Source organism: Chelonia mydas, chromosome 6 (genome assembly GCF_015237465.2).
Source record: "Chelonia mydas isolate rCheMyd1 chromosome 6, rCheMyd1.pri.v2, whole genome shotgun sequence".
Classification (NCBI taxonomy): Eukaryota; Metazoa; Chordata; order Testudines; family Cheloniidae; genus Chelonia; species Chelonia mydas.
Genome location: NC_051246.2, coordinates 116572133 through 116588895, shown reverse-complemented (window position 1 = coordinate 116588895; position 16763 = coordinate 116572133). Strand labels below are relative to the sequence as shown.

The following is a 16763-nucleotide window of genomic DNA, read 5'->3' as shown; positions in this document are numbered from 1 at the left end:
CTAGATCTCTTCTTTGCTTATTGATATGTCTTGCTTTCTTGATCTCTTATTAAAAGTAAATCTACAATGGTGGGAGTAGAGCTGTATGCACTACCCAGTTTTATCATTTTAGCTGTCTCTACAAAATACCACTCAGTAAATGTTTGGCACAGTGTGAGAAGGTTTGATATCAGATATTGCCAATAAGTTTCCAGCTGTATTGAGATGTGAATACGAAAGACAAATCTCAAAAAATAAAAGAGAAACATTTTATATTAAGGGCTGTGTGACGGGGTGTACTTACCCTGCACTGGCCCCGCAGGGGTTAACTGCACATTACAGGCTGAGGAGGCCATAACCCTCCACTCTGCTGGGCATGCTCAGCCTGAAGACAGGATATAAAAGGAAGCAGCCTCACTCAGTCTGGGCAGGCTGCTGAAGGGGAAGGATGCAGACTCTCTCCTGGGAGCTGCTACATGGTTAGAGCTAGAGCCAAGGTGTGTCGAGCCACAGACAGATTCCAAGCTGCCTGCAGAACTCAGAGAACTGACCAAGCCATCAGGAGCTGCACCAGCTGAGGACCCCAGAGACCCAGGGGAACTGTGAACCACCGGTGAGGAAAACAGGGTAGGAAGCATCCCAGAGGACTTAGACTTTGCTCTGCTTGGAGAACTGGGGAACAGGTCAGCATATTTTGGGGGGATTCCCACAGACTCAGTGTCGAGCACCCTTGTCAGGGCCCTGGGCTGGGACTTGGAGGAGCAGGGAGAGCCTGAGTCCCCCTACCCTGGGCACCACGCACCCCTAGGTAGCGCCTCACTTTCCCAATGAGCTAATAGGCCAACACAGCCCCGTAAAGGAGGGCTGCTCCATTGACTCTGGCCATTGGGCCACATTGGGTGCATTTATTGAATCTGGCCACTAGGATGTCCTTCCACACATTATAGTCAGGGTCATCAGCATAGGCTTTGAAAAATCTCACCCTTGGTTTATACATCCCAAGGCTTAGTTCCTATAATGAGTTCTGTGCAGGCTCATAGGTTCACCCATGTGGCGCTCATTGCAGGATCTGGTCTGTAAGTGTAAAACTATGCTGTGGTGCTATTATTATCATAATTTATTATTTGTATTGCAGCAGGACCTAGGAACCCTAGTTATGGACCAGTACCCCATTGTGCTAGGCACCATACAAACACACAACAAAGAACAGTCTCTGCCCCAAGGTGCTTACAGTCTAACAAGAGACAACAGCTGAACACAGACAGACCAATGAGGGATTACAAGAAAACAATGAGATAATATTGGTCATCATGATAGGCTGTGATCTCAGTACGCCAGCAACTTAACCGTTGCCAAATTCTGCTCTCAGCCAGCCCTTTTATGTCACATTTACACTGGTGTGACTGAAAGCAGAATCTGGCCTTTTCTAGGTACAGATGGGATGTAGACAAATGCACTGTCAAACTTGAACCATTGCATCTCGTCAGTTTGTGGAAGTCCATCCCTCTCAACTAAGAAGTAAAACTACTTTGCCACATTTTCTCTGTCGTGAAATAAATGAGATCAAGCAGGGGTAAAAACCATGAGCCTTCTGTTTAAAATTACAATTGTAAGCAAAGAGCCCCTCGGGCAGCCCATATTAGGCAAAGTGCACTCTTTTCTTGTAAAAAGTTTGAAGAATTGTGGATCTGCTGCCCCCCACTTATAATCATCAGTGCACTTGTATATCTTGAATGAAAACAAGAGGAGATGCCAGGACACTGGAGCAAAAGCATGAACTTTAAATTCTTCACTGTTAGGGCCAAGACCTGCATGTTGTAAATCACCAGGTGACAAAATGTACACACACAAAAAATGAAATAATGCGTCTGCTGAGAACATATGCCCTGGATTTTTGTTCTGAAATGCAGGAGCTGCTTTTTTAGCTCTCTCAGCACCCAGGACCTGTGAGGGTGAGATGATTTATTTAAACGTGTCTGAGTGGCCACTTGTTCATAAGATTTTATTTTAAAAATATAATTAAGTTTTAGTTTATTAATGATCATTCCTAGCTCTTATTATTTTTTGTTACTTGTGCTCTGGCAGCATGTAGAGGCCTCATGCAAGATCAAGTCCCATTGTGCTAGGCGCTGTACAAATACAACGAGAGTTCCTGTGCCTTGCGGCAGAAATAGACAAGACACACACAGAGTGGGAGTAAAGAACTATTGTTATACCCATTTAATAGATGGGAACTAAGGTGCAGAGAGAATCAGTGACTTGTAAGTCTGTGGCAGAGCTGAGAGTTGAGCCCAGGCCTCTGGAGTACAGGCCACAGGACAAATATTCCTCGCCTATGACAATTAGGATTAGAAACAAACACAAGGATTTTTTCCCACTGGGGCTAGACAGGGTAAGTTCCAAAAAGTCCCATCATTTAAAAACTTCCTGTGGATTTCTATTACACGAGGGTATTTCTAATCTCATGGCTGATATAATTTTTCTTGGAAGCGCAATAAATATTGTAGAGCATTGGGTAGCAGCCATTGTGCTGAGCTCTTGAAGTACCCTCAGCCAGTCTAGGCTCATCCGAGACAGGACATGTTATATGTACTTACAAAATAAAACCAGCTCAATCTGTAGAAAGAACTGTGAGACTCCTTATAAATGACAATGCTGGGTTATCCTAGCGAGAAGAGTGTTAGTAAGAGAGATTATACAATATATGATACAATACTATACCTGGATCAGTATCTCCAGGTATGATTTCCATCATCTACACAGTGGAAAGCATGCTTTCTGTATGTTCTCTCTCAAGCTTGGGGGATCAGACTGGTTTATGAATGTGCTTATATTAAGAACAAACAGTTTATCGTGTTAGATTCTCAGTGGGCTTGCTTCATCATACCTCCCTGACTTCGTGGCTATGTTCTGTATCTACCTGCTCGGCTCATTCACACCTCTTCATTCCCAGCCCATAACCTGCTGCATCTGGGGGTTCTTTATCTTGTACTGTCCTGTCTGTCAGGCCCACTTTTTTCCCTCCCTCCAAGCAAGGATGCTCAGATGCTCCCCACCCCAATTTGAATTGTGCAGTAACATTACCTTCCTCATTTCTGCCTGTCATTGATCCTCCTTGCAAAGTATTCTGTGATCATGAACATTAAATAAAATGGGGGGGGGGGGTTGTGTAAGATAACGCCGATATTTTAAGTTGTCTGTCCTTTACCTATCCAGTTTACCTCCTCATTTGCTAGGTGTTTGAGGTTGCTCTCTAGTCAATAAGGTGTGTCACTTCTCAGATTCCAACATACATTACAAATTGCTGCATCAACAAATAAAAGTAAACACCCTTCTCTGCCTGGTAAGATGATGAAAAACATAAATTACGAGGTCTTTAAACAAAAGGGAAAAGGTTGCCTTATTAGGCTTCAGGGTCTTATGTGTATATGTCCCTTGTAAAATCCCTGTCATTCCAGGGACTGTAGATCTGTATAATGTTCTGCACAGATTCAGCCGAGTGGCCAGCATACCAGAGCATTGCCTGGGCTTGGGGATTTGTCATAAAGATGTGTGTGTGTGTATATATTTAAGTAGCTAGAAAAAGTTACAATCTATGCTGGTCCTTTCACAGAAACATTGCCCTGTGAGGAACATGCTTTGCCTAGATTCTGGTGTAAGCGGCTCTCTTGATCTCTCTCTTTCTCCTCCTCCCGCCCACCGGGCACTTTTTCTTAGTTTATGTAGAATATACTCAGTTGGTTCAATCTCTTGCGTTACAGTATAGTTGAGAGCAAGGTTCCTCTAATGCCAGGCTAACAGAGCATCAGTTTAGACATTAGGAGCACAGCGCCTTCACATTCACATGCCCGCTATCTGTTCCTGCTTCGCATTCTCAGTCACCTCTGAATTTAATCCAGCTATTCTCATTCACTCTCTTCCCTGCACTCATTCACCCCGCTCACCCTCACGTCATTCATTATTTCCCCCACAGTCATGCCCTCTCACTCATTTCCAAGTTTCTCCCCAGTCTTTTCCCCATTCTGTTTCCCTCTTCCTTATCCCATCTCTCACCTCTTTCTTACCTATCCCTCCAACATCAGTTGTTCCTGTCCTTCTCCTATCTTAGGCGTAGATGCTGGAACAAGGGTGCTGCTGCACCCCGTGACTTGAAGTGGTTTCCATTATATTCAGGGTTTACAGTTCAGTTCAATGGCTCTCAGCACCCCCACTATACAAATTGTTCCAGCACCTGATCTTATGACAACCCATACCTGCTGTCTCTTGGGTGCCAGAAGGCCCTCTGTCTGGGGAGTAAGGGAAGGTAATAGGATCTTTATTCCCCCAAAGATTGGGTGGGGAGAGCCAAGATAAGATCCTGGATGATCAGTGGCAATCATAGGAGCCTCTCTGCCAGTCAGGAGAAGCAGTGGTGACTATGGAAGGATGTGAAGTCCTGGAGCTTCCAACTAGGGCTGGTCAAAGACTTTTTTCACTGAAACATTTTGTGAGAGAAAATTGGGCTTTCGACACAGTGAACGTTGTTGTGGATCGTGTATGCATCCCTCAAAATGTTTTGATTTTTCATCAGACAACTCAAAACCTAATTTAAAAAAAATTCTAAAATTTTGGCTGAAAATATTTCACTTTGTGGCAATATTCAGTTTTCCAACAAAAAAGCTGATTTTTTTTCATCTGAAAGGTCAACACATTCTGTGAGGAGAAAACAACCCATTTTCTAACCAGAGCTATCTCTGCCCTAACGGGGAGGCAGATCTCAGATAGCGGTGCTTGACAGCAAGGAAGTAGGGGGCTGAGCACAAGTACGACTATGCAGGACGTTGGCTGACAGGAGAAAAAATATATTGATAAAATTGGGAAAAATACCCCCAGCCCTGCTAAATCTCTCCATGGGAACCTAGGATTAATGGATACCCCAGTCAGCTTAACCTGAGCCTGGCTTTAGGCAGAGTTACAGCAGTTGTGTTAGCCTGTGACCGCAGTTGAACAATGTTAGTCTGACACGGGGTGCCATTGAAACCTGGACATTCCCTACCTGTACCAGTTACCTAGGCTCTGGCCTTTGATTCATTTCTCATTGGAATGATCATGAAATAGGAGAATGCAGGAACTCGTTATTCCATGCATGGTGCCTGTTTGTACATGAGTTACCCTGTACCTACCTAAATAGTTTTTTGTCACAGTTCAGGGCAACTGCACCTGTATTTCCCCTCAGGGGGCCAGTAAGGGCACCCACCCTCAGGCTTCTGGCTCTCCAGCCATTGCTTTTCTGGGTGGAGACTCGTGCCTTTCTCCCTTCCAAATGGGGTATTGCCAGGCTGAACAGTTCCCTCAGCAATGTGTATTTCCCCGCACAGCCAGGTAGCCTAGGACCCCTCATAGAATATCAGAGTTGGAAGGGACCTCAGGAGGTCATCTAGTCCAACCCCCTGCTCAAACCAGGGCCAGTCCCCAATGTTTGCCCCAGATCACTAAATGGCCCCCTCAGGGATTGAACTCACAACCCTGGGTTTAGCAGGCCAATGCTCAAACCACTGAGCTATCCGTCCCCCCTGCTTGCTTTCTCTTCAGAGCTGGTTTACAGGAGTAATTGCTGCAGTTATAAGGTACCACACAGCGCTTCCTATGCAAACCTGCTTTTTACGTATAAAGCATTATAAAGAAAAAACATATTAAAAAGAATAAAAGAACCTACACTTGCTAATAAGCTCACCAGAGTTAACCCCACCATTCACGTGAGCTCTGTTGGGAGCAGGCCTTCAACACCCCACCCACGGGAATTGTTTTGTAGTCACAAGTTCATCACAGCTCCAGCTCAGAACAAGCACCCAATTGGCCCAGTCTTTCCAATCCACCCTACAGATTGGGACTCTCCATAGACCAGAGAGCCCATCCATTAGCTAGATCCAGAAGAAGGCCCTGAGCCAGTTTAAAACCAGGCTATTTATCCAAAATCCCTTTCTTTGTCTGTTGGTCCCAGGAGAATCCAATCTGAACTATCTTCATTAATGATCTGGAGGATGGCGTGGATTGCACCCTCAGCAAGTTTGCGGATGACACTAAACTGGGAGGAGTGGTAGATACGCTGGAGGGTAGGGATAGGATACAGAGGGACCTAGACAAATTGGAGGATTGGGCCAAAAGAAATCTGATGAGGTTCAACAAGGACAAGTGCAGAGTCCTGCACTTAGGACGGAAGAATCCAATGCACCGCTACAGACTAGGGACCGAATGGCTAGGCAGCAGTTCTGCAGAGAAGGACCTAGGGGTTACAGTGGACGAGAAGCTGGATATGAGTCAACAGTGTGCCCTTGTTGCCAAGAAGGCCAATGGCATTTTGGGGTGTATAAGAAGGGGCATTGCCAGCAGATCGAGGGACATGATCGTTCCCCTCTATTCAACACTGGTGAGGCCTCATCTGGAGTACTGTGTCCAGTTTTGGGCCCTACACTACAAGAAGGATGTGGAGAAATTGGAGAGAGTCCAGCGAAGGGCAACAAAAATGATTAGGGGACTGGAACACATGACTTATGAGGAGAGGCTGAGGAAACTGGGATTGTTTAGTCTACGGAAGAGAAGAATGAGGGGGGATTTGATAGCTGCTTTTAACTACCTGAAAGGTGGATCCAAAGAGGATGGATCTAGACTATTCTCAGTGATAGCAGATGACAGGACAAGGAGTAATGGTCTCAAGTTGCAGTGGGGGAGATTTAAGTTGGATATTAGGAAAACTTTTTCACTAGGAGGGTGGTGAAACACTGGAATGAGTTATCTCGGGAGGTGGTGGAATCCCCTTCCTTAGAAGTGTTTAAGGTCAGGCTTGACAAAGCCCTGGCTGGGATGATTTAGTTGGGATTGGTCCTGCTCTGGGCAGGGGGTTGGACTAGATGGCCTCCAGAGGTCCCTTCCAACTCTGCTATTCTATGATTCTATGAACTAGTGTATGTGCACCTTTCCATAGGGGTGGCTTCTCTGGAGAGGTGACATCCTGAATTAATTTGTCTACTCATCCTCTGTTGTTCTCCTATTTGTCCTTCCCACGAAAATACATACAATTTCACAATCACACAACTGCATGTTTAATACAATGGATCCCAAAGGTATTAGCCCTAATTCAGTACGGTTGAACTTAATTCAGTAAGGTTTGTTCAGGATATAACAGGAAATTGCCAGTCTGTCACAGTTTTACCTAAGTAAATAGCTCAACTCTAGTGTCCTACACTTGCTGCTAGAGGAAATGTCCCGAATGTTGCTAATACTGACATTATCTAGCTGCAGATATTTCTTAGTCATCTGAGGCAACTGGCCAGTTTTTAAGGTCCACCATTGTCAATTATGATTAAATCTTGTCCTATTGATGTATGTTTTATGTATTCTTACAAAATATGTAAGGCTTATTTCTTCTGGAGAGCCTTTGAGCATGAACCTGTACTTCTGGTCTTTTTCCAACTTTATTTCCTCAACTAATAATCCATTCACTTAAAATACATTTAAAATAAAACAAGAGAAAAGGAACAAAAAAGAACCTGACACAGTGGGGTCCTGGCCCATGACTATGGCTCCTAGGTAGTACAAATAGCAATAATAATAATAATAATAAATGAATTAATAAGTTGCATAATAAAGCTTATCTTGATATCTTACTGTTATGATTATTCTTCCTCCTAAGCCCACCACCACCCTTTGTTCATTAACAATTTGCCATGCTGTTATATCTGATTTGGGTTTGACCAACTGCAATTGCCATTAAAGTGAATGAGTTATCTAAAGATATTTAAAGACACTGGAGGTTGTGCATGATAAACAAGTCTTAGGATCAGTTATGAGACAGGGATCTGTCTTTTGTACAGGTGTTAAAGCACCAGTCATAAATTTGGCACTACATAAATGATTACATCAAAAAATCCCTCAAAACATACAAACAAACAAAAACAGGCCCTCCCCTCTATGTTAAAAAAACATTAAGATTGCAAAGTCAAGCACTCAAAAGTTAGGAAATGCCAGAATTAAGGTTGCCTGTATAACTTTAATTCAGCCCCCTTGACTGTATGTATTATGATATAGTCTTAAATTATATACTCACATACTATTTTTTCCACAGGACTCGTTTAGAGAATGGGTAGTTATTCAGTATTAATTTTTATCTTTCTCATTCAATGTGTGGCTAGAGCTCTTACTTACCACACAACATCCAAACCCTATGCTGAATACAAAATTCTTAATTTTGTCATGAGCATTTCTATGGTACTCTCATCATGGTATCTGAGTGCTTCATAAACAGTAATGAATTTGTCTTTACAATACCCTGTGAGATTGGGGGTATTATTATCCAGCTGGGGAACGGCGGCACAGTGAGATTAAAGCCAAATATGTCCACTAATTTTGGGTGTCCAATTTGGGACACTTGGGGACTGATTTTTCAGCGTTCTTAGCATTTGATAACACTTTATATGTCCAAAGCACAGTCTCCACTGAGTTTAGCTGCAGTTGTCAGTACTCAGCACTTCTGCAAATCTGAAACCAAGTGTAACACTGAAACTGTCTTCCACACGTAAACCCTCACCAAGCAAAGCAAAAGAAATTATTAAAATCTTTCAAAAACCCAAACAAACAACCAAAAAAAAAAAAAACCCCTACCCTAAGCAGAGTTTTTATCCTGAACCGAAAGAAGTGCCAGAGACTTCATGAAGTCAATTAGCTACTTTGCTACTGCTATGGATTTTACATGAAAAGCACTCAGATGCTATATTGATGGCCAGCAGTATAAAAGCACAAGTTATATAGATAGACAGAAGAAAAATGTTTCATGCTGGGCATCCAGAAAATGAGGAACACACAAATAGTGTTCAACTGTGAAAATTTTGGTCTAAATGGCTTGCCTAGCATCACAGAAGAACTCTGTGGCAGAGGCAGGGATGAAATCCAATTCTCCGGGGCAGTATTCAAACTGCCTTACCCATGAGACAATCTTTCCTCTTTCCAGTACAGGTACTTCATTCACTAAACACCTCCCAGTTTCTGCAACAAAGGGGGCTGGGATCCTACAGACAACAACCTCCTGTACCACACAATCCTGATTCATTCTCAGTGCACAGTGTGTTGTGTGTGCGAAATGAGGCAGAAGTGCTGAAGAACGGAGCAATTGGGAATGGCGCATGTGCTGTCTGGTTGGCATGCAGGAGCTGTGAGAATCTGGAACATGCTCAGTGCTGACAGAATCTTCTAAAAATGTAGCTGCCAAACTAACAAACTTCTACTGAGCATGTGCAAACTGAGATTTTTCAGAGGCTTATAACTTGGGCAAGTTTGGGCACATTTTCACATGAATGGCAAAAGGCACAGTCCTGACATTAGGGTGATCCCCATCCCCTTGCTAAATTTCAAGACCCTGCTCCAAAGCACAGAGCAGATGCTAGAGTTTCTCAAATAAATGGTTAAGATTTTTTTTTAACATGAGTAAAACAATCTATTTTCCCTTAAACTCATTCTGAGAAGCAGCTGGACCTTTCCACAAAAAAATTCAGCCTCAGACAGACACCTGGCATAGAAAACTTCTTGCAAGCATAAACCATTCAAGATAAGATATAAGCACTGAAAACAGGATCTTAGAATGGAAAGCTTCAGACACCCTTAATAATAAGTGACACAACCTATAATATTGCCTGTGTCATTGAATTTACATGTCATCTTCCCAGTCAAACGCAAGGTACTTTTCTCCATCCTCATTATCCTTGACGTACCTCCTGTTCTTGACACTGCTGACCACTCCATCCTCCGTAGTTCTCTCTTTTCCCTGGACAGTAATGACTCCATGCTGGACCAGTTCTTCTACCTCTCCAGCCACTTCTTCAACATCTCCCTTGGTGGCTGCACACACTTCCTGCTCCCTGTTGGCATCCACAGGGCTGCATCTTTGGCCACCATCCTTTTGCCCTTCTATACCAGGTTTCATGTTTCTCTCATGGCTTCAATGACTTTTATTCTGATGATTCCCAAAGCTATCTTGTCACCCCTGACCTCTCCCCATATTTTCGATTTTCATCTGCAGCCATCTCTCTTGGCATCTCAGCCCAAAATCTTTATGATAAAAGCAAAACTGTGCATTTTCCGCTCAAGTCCTCATGCTAGATAACTCCACTATCCTCTTGCTCCTGGTATCTGCAGTGTTGATGTCATACTCAACTCCTCTGTTTCCTTTTTCCTCCCATTGAAATTATTGCTTTAAGCCACCTTTGTGTTGCTTGGATTCTGGGGTTCAGTGCAGCCCACAGCATAAGTCAGAGCAGCTCCAACTGCCACAGCCCAGAATCTCCAATGGACCATGCACTATGGAGATGGCTCCTCCTGCCCCAGCATGCCTCCAGCACACTACCAATATCGGGGCTTGCTTTGTTTACACAGTCAATTATACCAATGCTGTACTGCTCTTGAGCCAGGGAAATTCTCCCCCAGCCCCTGGAGGCCAGAGAGATGTATAGGGAGTGGGGGAGGAGTGAATCCCTTTCCCTGTCCTGATGGTATTCAAGTTAGGCTTCAAGTGGGCAAAGACTTATGCACATTCTTGATTATATGCATCAATAGTCCCACTGACTGCTCAGATGAGTAAAGTTGTGCGCATTCATAAATCTTTGCAGGATCAAAGCCTAAGATAGTAAGTTCTTTGACCAGGCTAGCAAGCTGTCATGGCCTTTGTTTCCAGCCATCTCTTCTCACCATTGAAGGCATTCTAGAAACCAGGCCAGTCCAAGGGAGGAAAGAAGGTAAAATGGACAGGACGGTACAGTGATATATCCTGCTCCAGAGGGGATATCCCAGCTGCACCCTGACTAAAACCTCAGCCAGATGGCATTATTGAAATTAATTAATGGGTTTAGTGAAGGAGATTGTTTTCAGTTAAGTGATCATGTTAGGAAAATGCCCAGTGATTTTCTTTCTAGAGTGCTTGGATTGTGTGTATTTGAAAACTTGTTTACTGAATTTATTTTTGCAAAAACCCTGATGTAACAAGAATAGAACAATAACGTCATCCATTTTTGTTGCACTGGCAGCACTGTTAATATTTAATAATGCCACATTATTTTTGTCTGATTGCTATTTAATATTACTTGACACAATCTTGTCAGTATTCCACCAAATAAGAGCACACATACATTCCTACTTTGCTTTGGAGAACAAAGGCTTTGTAGTCTAACAAAGTGACTGGTTATTTTATAGGAAGACTAATATAGTTCCTGCAGAGGAAGCTAATTGCAAATGATTGAAAAACTCAAATATCTGCCTTTTGATCTCATAAAGCTCAAGCTTCCAGTCACAAGTAATTCACCTTGATTTAACATCTGGGGCCTGATTTTGGTTGCATTTACAAATCAGGAGTAACTCCACTGAATTCAGAGAAATTACTATGGTTTCAAAGTGGTGTGAGGTCACAAACAGGTCTATGAAATATAGGAAAATTTAGAATTTGTAGGAGGCCATGTTTTTTCAGACACACTGTAGTTATTAATTGAATAATCTGTGGCTCATTAATTTAATGTTGGCATATAGTACAATATGGCAGAGTACTGAGTCATGCATTTCAAATGATTTACTATGAATCAAGAATTCGCTTACATTTTCACTGAGAGTTGTACAGCATTGTCTCCTAGAGCAGCATTTCTCCAACTGGGGTCCTTGGGGCCCCGCTGATCAACTCCTCCCCCTCCCTCCCAGCGCCTCCCGCACGTTAAAAGTCCAACAGCGCAGCAGGGCTAAGGCAGGCTTCCTACCTGCCCTGGCCCCACGCTGTTCCCAGAAGTGGCCAGCACCTGTCTGTGGCCCCTGGAGGGAGGCGGGAGTCTCTGTGCGCTCCTCCACCCTGAGCACTGACTCCGCAGCTCCCATTGGCTGGGAAGTGTGGCCAATGGGAGCTGCGGGGCAGTGCCTGCGGGCAGGAGCAGCGTGCAGAGACCCCCCACCCCTGCGCCTAGGAGCAGCTGCCAGAGGGATGTGCTGGTCACTTTCAGGAGCTGCCCAAGCTTCCCACCGCCCGGCCAGAGCCTGCACCCCTCATCCCCTCCTGCACCCCAACCCCTTGTCCCAGCCCAGAGCCCGCACCCAAACTCCCTCCCAGAGCCCCCACCTCTCACCCCCTCCCACACCCCAACCTCTTGCCCCAGCCTGGTGAAAATGAGTGAGGGTTGGGGAGAGCGAGCGACCGCGGGAGGGCAGATGGAGTGAGAGGGGGTGGGGCCTAAGAGAAGGGGTGGGGAAGGGGCATGGTCTCAGGAAAGGGGGCAGGGCAAGGGCTGAGCGGAGGGGCTTGGGGATCCCTGAAAATTTTAAAATCAAAATGGAGGTCCTCAGGTTGCTAAAGTTTGAGAACTGCTGTCCTAGAGAGAGCTTTCCATGGCATTAGCTGCAGCAGAATATGTATTGAAATTATCTATATACATTCATTCCTAGAGACGTGGGAACATACAGAAGAACCTTGATGACACTAATTACTGGGAGACCCTTCCACCCTCTGATCCTGGGGCACAAGATAAAGTAGCCTCAAGGCTGATGTAAATTTTTCCTGCTTGAATGGCTCCTCCATGGGCCATTATGCTCCAGCCATGCCATGCCTCTATACCAGGGCAGAGCCAGCAAGGGGAGGTTAGGAGCTGGCTACACTTGGGGGGGATCTTTCAAGGGCAGCTTTAAGTCTGACTTATCAGGGGCCCAAATCGTCCCCCCAGTATCTATATTACCAGGGTGGTTCATGCTGGGGCAGGATAAAGGTGGGTAATTAAGGTTATTTAAATGTGCATTTCCTCGCTAGAAATTTTGTAATGTGTAATTTTTTAACTTTGCATTTCTGAACTATCTGATGTTCTGGCCTTTACCCTTTCATTTACTGATATATATTTACAGCTTTAACTCTAGCTAAATTAAGCTGTTTAGCTGGGAAATTGCTGCTCATTGTTTAATGTCACCCACACATAGCTCTTTGGCAACTCTGTATATGAATTTCTATAGCTAAAACAGCAGAGAGAGGGAAAGCGATGTTGTTGTGTTGTTACACCCACTTCCAGTGTAACCTTCTTTTTCAAAATGTCATACCTCAGTACATTCTCAGCTCTCCAATACATTTCCATATCCTAGTGGCCTTAGACAAAGCTCAGCTGATCTTCAAAACATATTGAAAAAGCAGAAATCCAAGGCTGATATTTCTGCTGCTGCTTTACCCAGTGTTACTGGCAAACCGTGGTTCAAAACACTTCTTAACGCACTGCCTGGTGTCAATGCTGATTCCTGAAAAAAACCAAGACCCAGTGTACTATATCCTCCAGTAGACCAATCAGGATCTCTAGTAGCTATAAGGACTTGCTGCTGTGTAAGTCAAAGTAGTTAGCATTATGGTACAATGCTCATCCAGTTCCAGCCAAAACAAACCCCGGTGTGGTGGAGGAAAGTTAGTGAATGTGACACAAGAACAGTCTGTGGAGAACTGCTAATAGACTATCTGCAAAAGCCATTGGTGATCACGATTTCCCCTTCTACCCATTCTTAACTCCCGTCAGTATAAAGAGACTGATATGGCTCCTGCAGAGAAAATAAGAGACAAAACATTTATCTGTCTGATATTCACAGTTGTATGTATGGCTCTGAGAAGCCAGCGGCACAACATAATTTACAAAGTGCAGCTCTGCAGATGGGTTGTGAAGAGAGCTCTTAGGAAGTTGGCTTTACAGTTTAGAAACATTCTTGGTTTTTACTAACCTCCTTGTCATTTAATTTTCTTTGAGCTGAGATTGCGGTTTTCATTTCAAACTTCCTTTTAGCAGAACCATAACTCAGGTACTGGCACACTGGAGAATTCTGACCCACATGCCAACTTGGAAGGGCCTCTTCCTACACCCTTAGCCAATACTTCAACAGATACTGGAATATATATACTGTTTAATTGATTTTATGTGAAAGATAAGATATAAGATCCTATGGTGATGGGTGACAGTACAAAGCCCTAAGATCAGACAAGACATACAGTATAAGCAGCATTTTATTGTTTTGTTTTTTAAGTCCAAAGGAGAGAAGCAATGAGGAGGAGACATGGATTTCAGCCGAGTCTTCCGTGCGTCTGTGCATATGCGGAGAGCACTGGCAGTGTTACCAACTGCCATTTAATGAACCAGATGGACCTTGAAAAGTCTCTAGACAGTGCAAAATATCTATAAACTCCAGAGAGCCTGTGTTAGAGTCTGGCCAACTGCCTGATTGCTTTCTATTGGTCTCTGTCATTGCATGGTACAAAGATGTCCGAACTCCACATTACTTTCTAGATTTTATGCCTGATTCTACTGCTATTAAAGTAACTGACTTGGAGCAGCCTAAACAGTAGGAGTGTTGTAACCAACAACAAAACCAGAGTGCATATGATTGCAATGTTTTGATATTTGGTAACGCTTTTATAGAATTGTTTGCAGGGGTACATTTTAATGAACAATTCCCTTCCTCTGTTTCTGTTTCTTATTTTTTGAAAAACATGGTTAACATATGAACTACATCAGTATAACCTTGAACTATTCTATATGGGTTTTACCCGAACGGTGGTGGAATCAGGTTTAAATGTCACACTTTTGAATGTTACTGTAGCATGCAATTTGCAATAAAAATCCAAAAATATAAACGCTAAACAGAAAAGTTGCTTCTTTCAAACGGTGGGACAGCTACAGAAACAGGTAATGGGAGTTTTAAAATCAGTAACAGTGAATTTTAAATAAAGTGAATACGGGCTTCAGGACTACCAATTATTTACTTTCTGCGTGGATGCAAGAGATTAGTTCTTTTACTGAAAAGGACAAATCTGATGATTCTGCTGCAAATACTTCCCCTTTTAAATACACTGTGACAGGACATAACTGGTCTGGGTTAAGTGCTTGGGGGTGGAGAGAGCTCTGTGGAAGCATTATGGGTGCTGGATGGCTGAGAGCTGGGCAAAAGGCTCTGTGTAGGACACAGGATGATGGGTCTCAGGGGGTGGTGTCAGGGACTCTGTAAAGTGGTGAGGGTGACCAGTGCCTGAGGGAAGGTGCTGGGTGTCTGGGGGATGCAGAGTACTAAGGCGAGAGGGGTGCTGGCAGTCTGGGGGTGAAGGGCACTAAGTGGTAGGTACCTGAGAGAGGTGAGGGATGCAGGGGGCTCTGAGCTGTGTGTCTAGGGGGATGCAAGGAGCTGGTGGGTGCTCAGTGTTTAGGAGGATGCAAAGAACTGGGCTGTGGATGCCTGAAACAGATAAGGGATGCAGGGGGCTCAGTGCTGGGCATCTAGATGGATGCAAGGGCTTGGGGGGATGGTGGATGCTGGGTGTCTAGGGGAGGCAGGAGGGATTATGTAGGAGGCAGGGTGTTGGTGTCTGAGGAAAGCAGGGGTGGGGGCAGGAGGTGGGGAAGCAGGGGTGCCTCCCCTGTGCATCCCCTGGTCAGGAACAGGTACTCAGCCACAGGGACAAAACTAGAATTTTCTTGGGGGGGGAGGGGGCGAGAAGCAGGGGTGCGTGTGTGTGAATGGGATTTTCCCCCTTCACATTGCAGCAATCTCCCTCTCCCCCTCCTCTCTCTCCAGAGAGATCGGGACCTCTCCTCCCCTCCGCCATGTCCCACTGTAGAGACATGAACCAGCAGGGAACTTCTCCCTCCCAGGCTAAGGTCGGGGGCGGGGGGCTCCCCCCAGAGTGCTCGGCTTCCCCTGACTCTTACCTGCCAAGGCCAATGAGACTATCTGCAGACAGAGGCTCTGTCTTCGATGCTGCTGCTTCTCGAGCGTCAACAGCAACCAACTTAGCCGTGGCTGCCATGTGCTGCTGCCGACAGCCACGCGAGAAGTGACAGATGTTAGGGGGCTTATTCCTTCACCCACTTACTTCCCTGGTCCTTCTCGCACGAACAGAGAGCAATAATACCCGAAGTCCAAAGGTGCAAACAATTCGATGTTTATTGGGGTGAACTTCCAGGAAGCATGATTCCAGTTTCCTTCCTTAGCGTCTCCCTTCCCAGCTCTGACACCAGAGAGGCTTACCTGTGTCCCTGTTCCCATTTCCCCCTTTAGCTAAACATGATTCCAATTTCCCCACCCCCATTCCCTGTTCTCATTTCCCCCTTTAGCAAAACATGATTCCAATTTCCCCACCCCCATTCCCTGTTCCCATTTCCCACCCACTTCCTGATTGACTGCAGACTATATAGTAAAACTTGAGTTCTGCTTAGCTATACCGTAACCAATCATTTTCCTGAAATTTAACTAACCAATCCTAACATATTGTAACATAATTATGTAACCAATTATATCCCACCACCTTAATTAGTTTACACGCAGCAAAATTAATTATACAGCAGACAGGAACACTCACAGAACCAGACAGAGATTATGCAGACAAACAATAGCAAAGTGGGAACTATAATGACAAAACAATACAGAAGTGAGGATTTCACATCCCAGCTATTGATAAGTGAGTTCTTGCCAGACAGGATGCTATCAAACTAAGTTTCCTTTTACATTTTCTAGGCACTTCCCTTTCTCTGGAGGCGATAGGCACTATCAGGACAGGATTGTATTCCTAACAGCCCAACAGCACCTTATTTCAATATGACTAGTTTGGAATGTGAGGATGTGACCGTTCTCTTCCCAGCTTATGGCTGCCTCTGCTGCTTAGCCAAAGGCCTTAGCCTAAGAACAGAGCCTCAGACTGTTATAAGAGAAGGACCTTACACCAGCAGACAGTGATTTTGATTCTTTCTTTTATACCTCTAGAACTAGCCAAGTGATAA

General features: G+C 44.5%; 1 long non-coding RNA gene across 1 annotated transcript; it reads left to right on the top strand.

Annotated features, from left to right (window-relative positions):
* Positions 1-428: 428 nt before the first annotated feature.
* LOC122466406 lies at positions 429-14545 on the top strand. The gene is made up of 3 exons (XR_006291848.1): positions 429-592; positions 12421-12612; positions 14020-14545. It is a non-coding gene; the product is annotated as an uncharacterized LOC122466406 (long non-coding RNA).
* The last annotated feature ends 2218 nt before the right edge of the window (positions 14546-16763 follow it).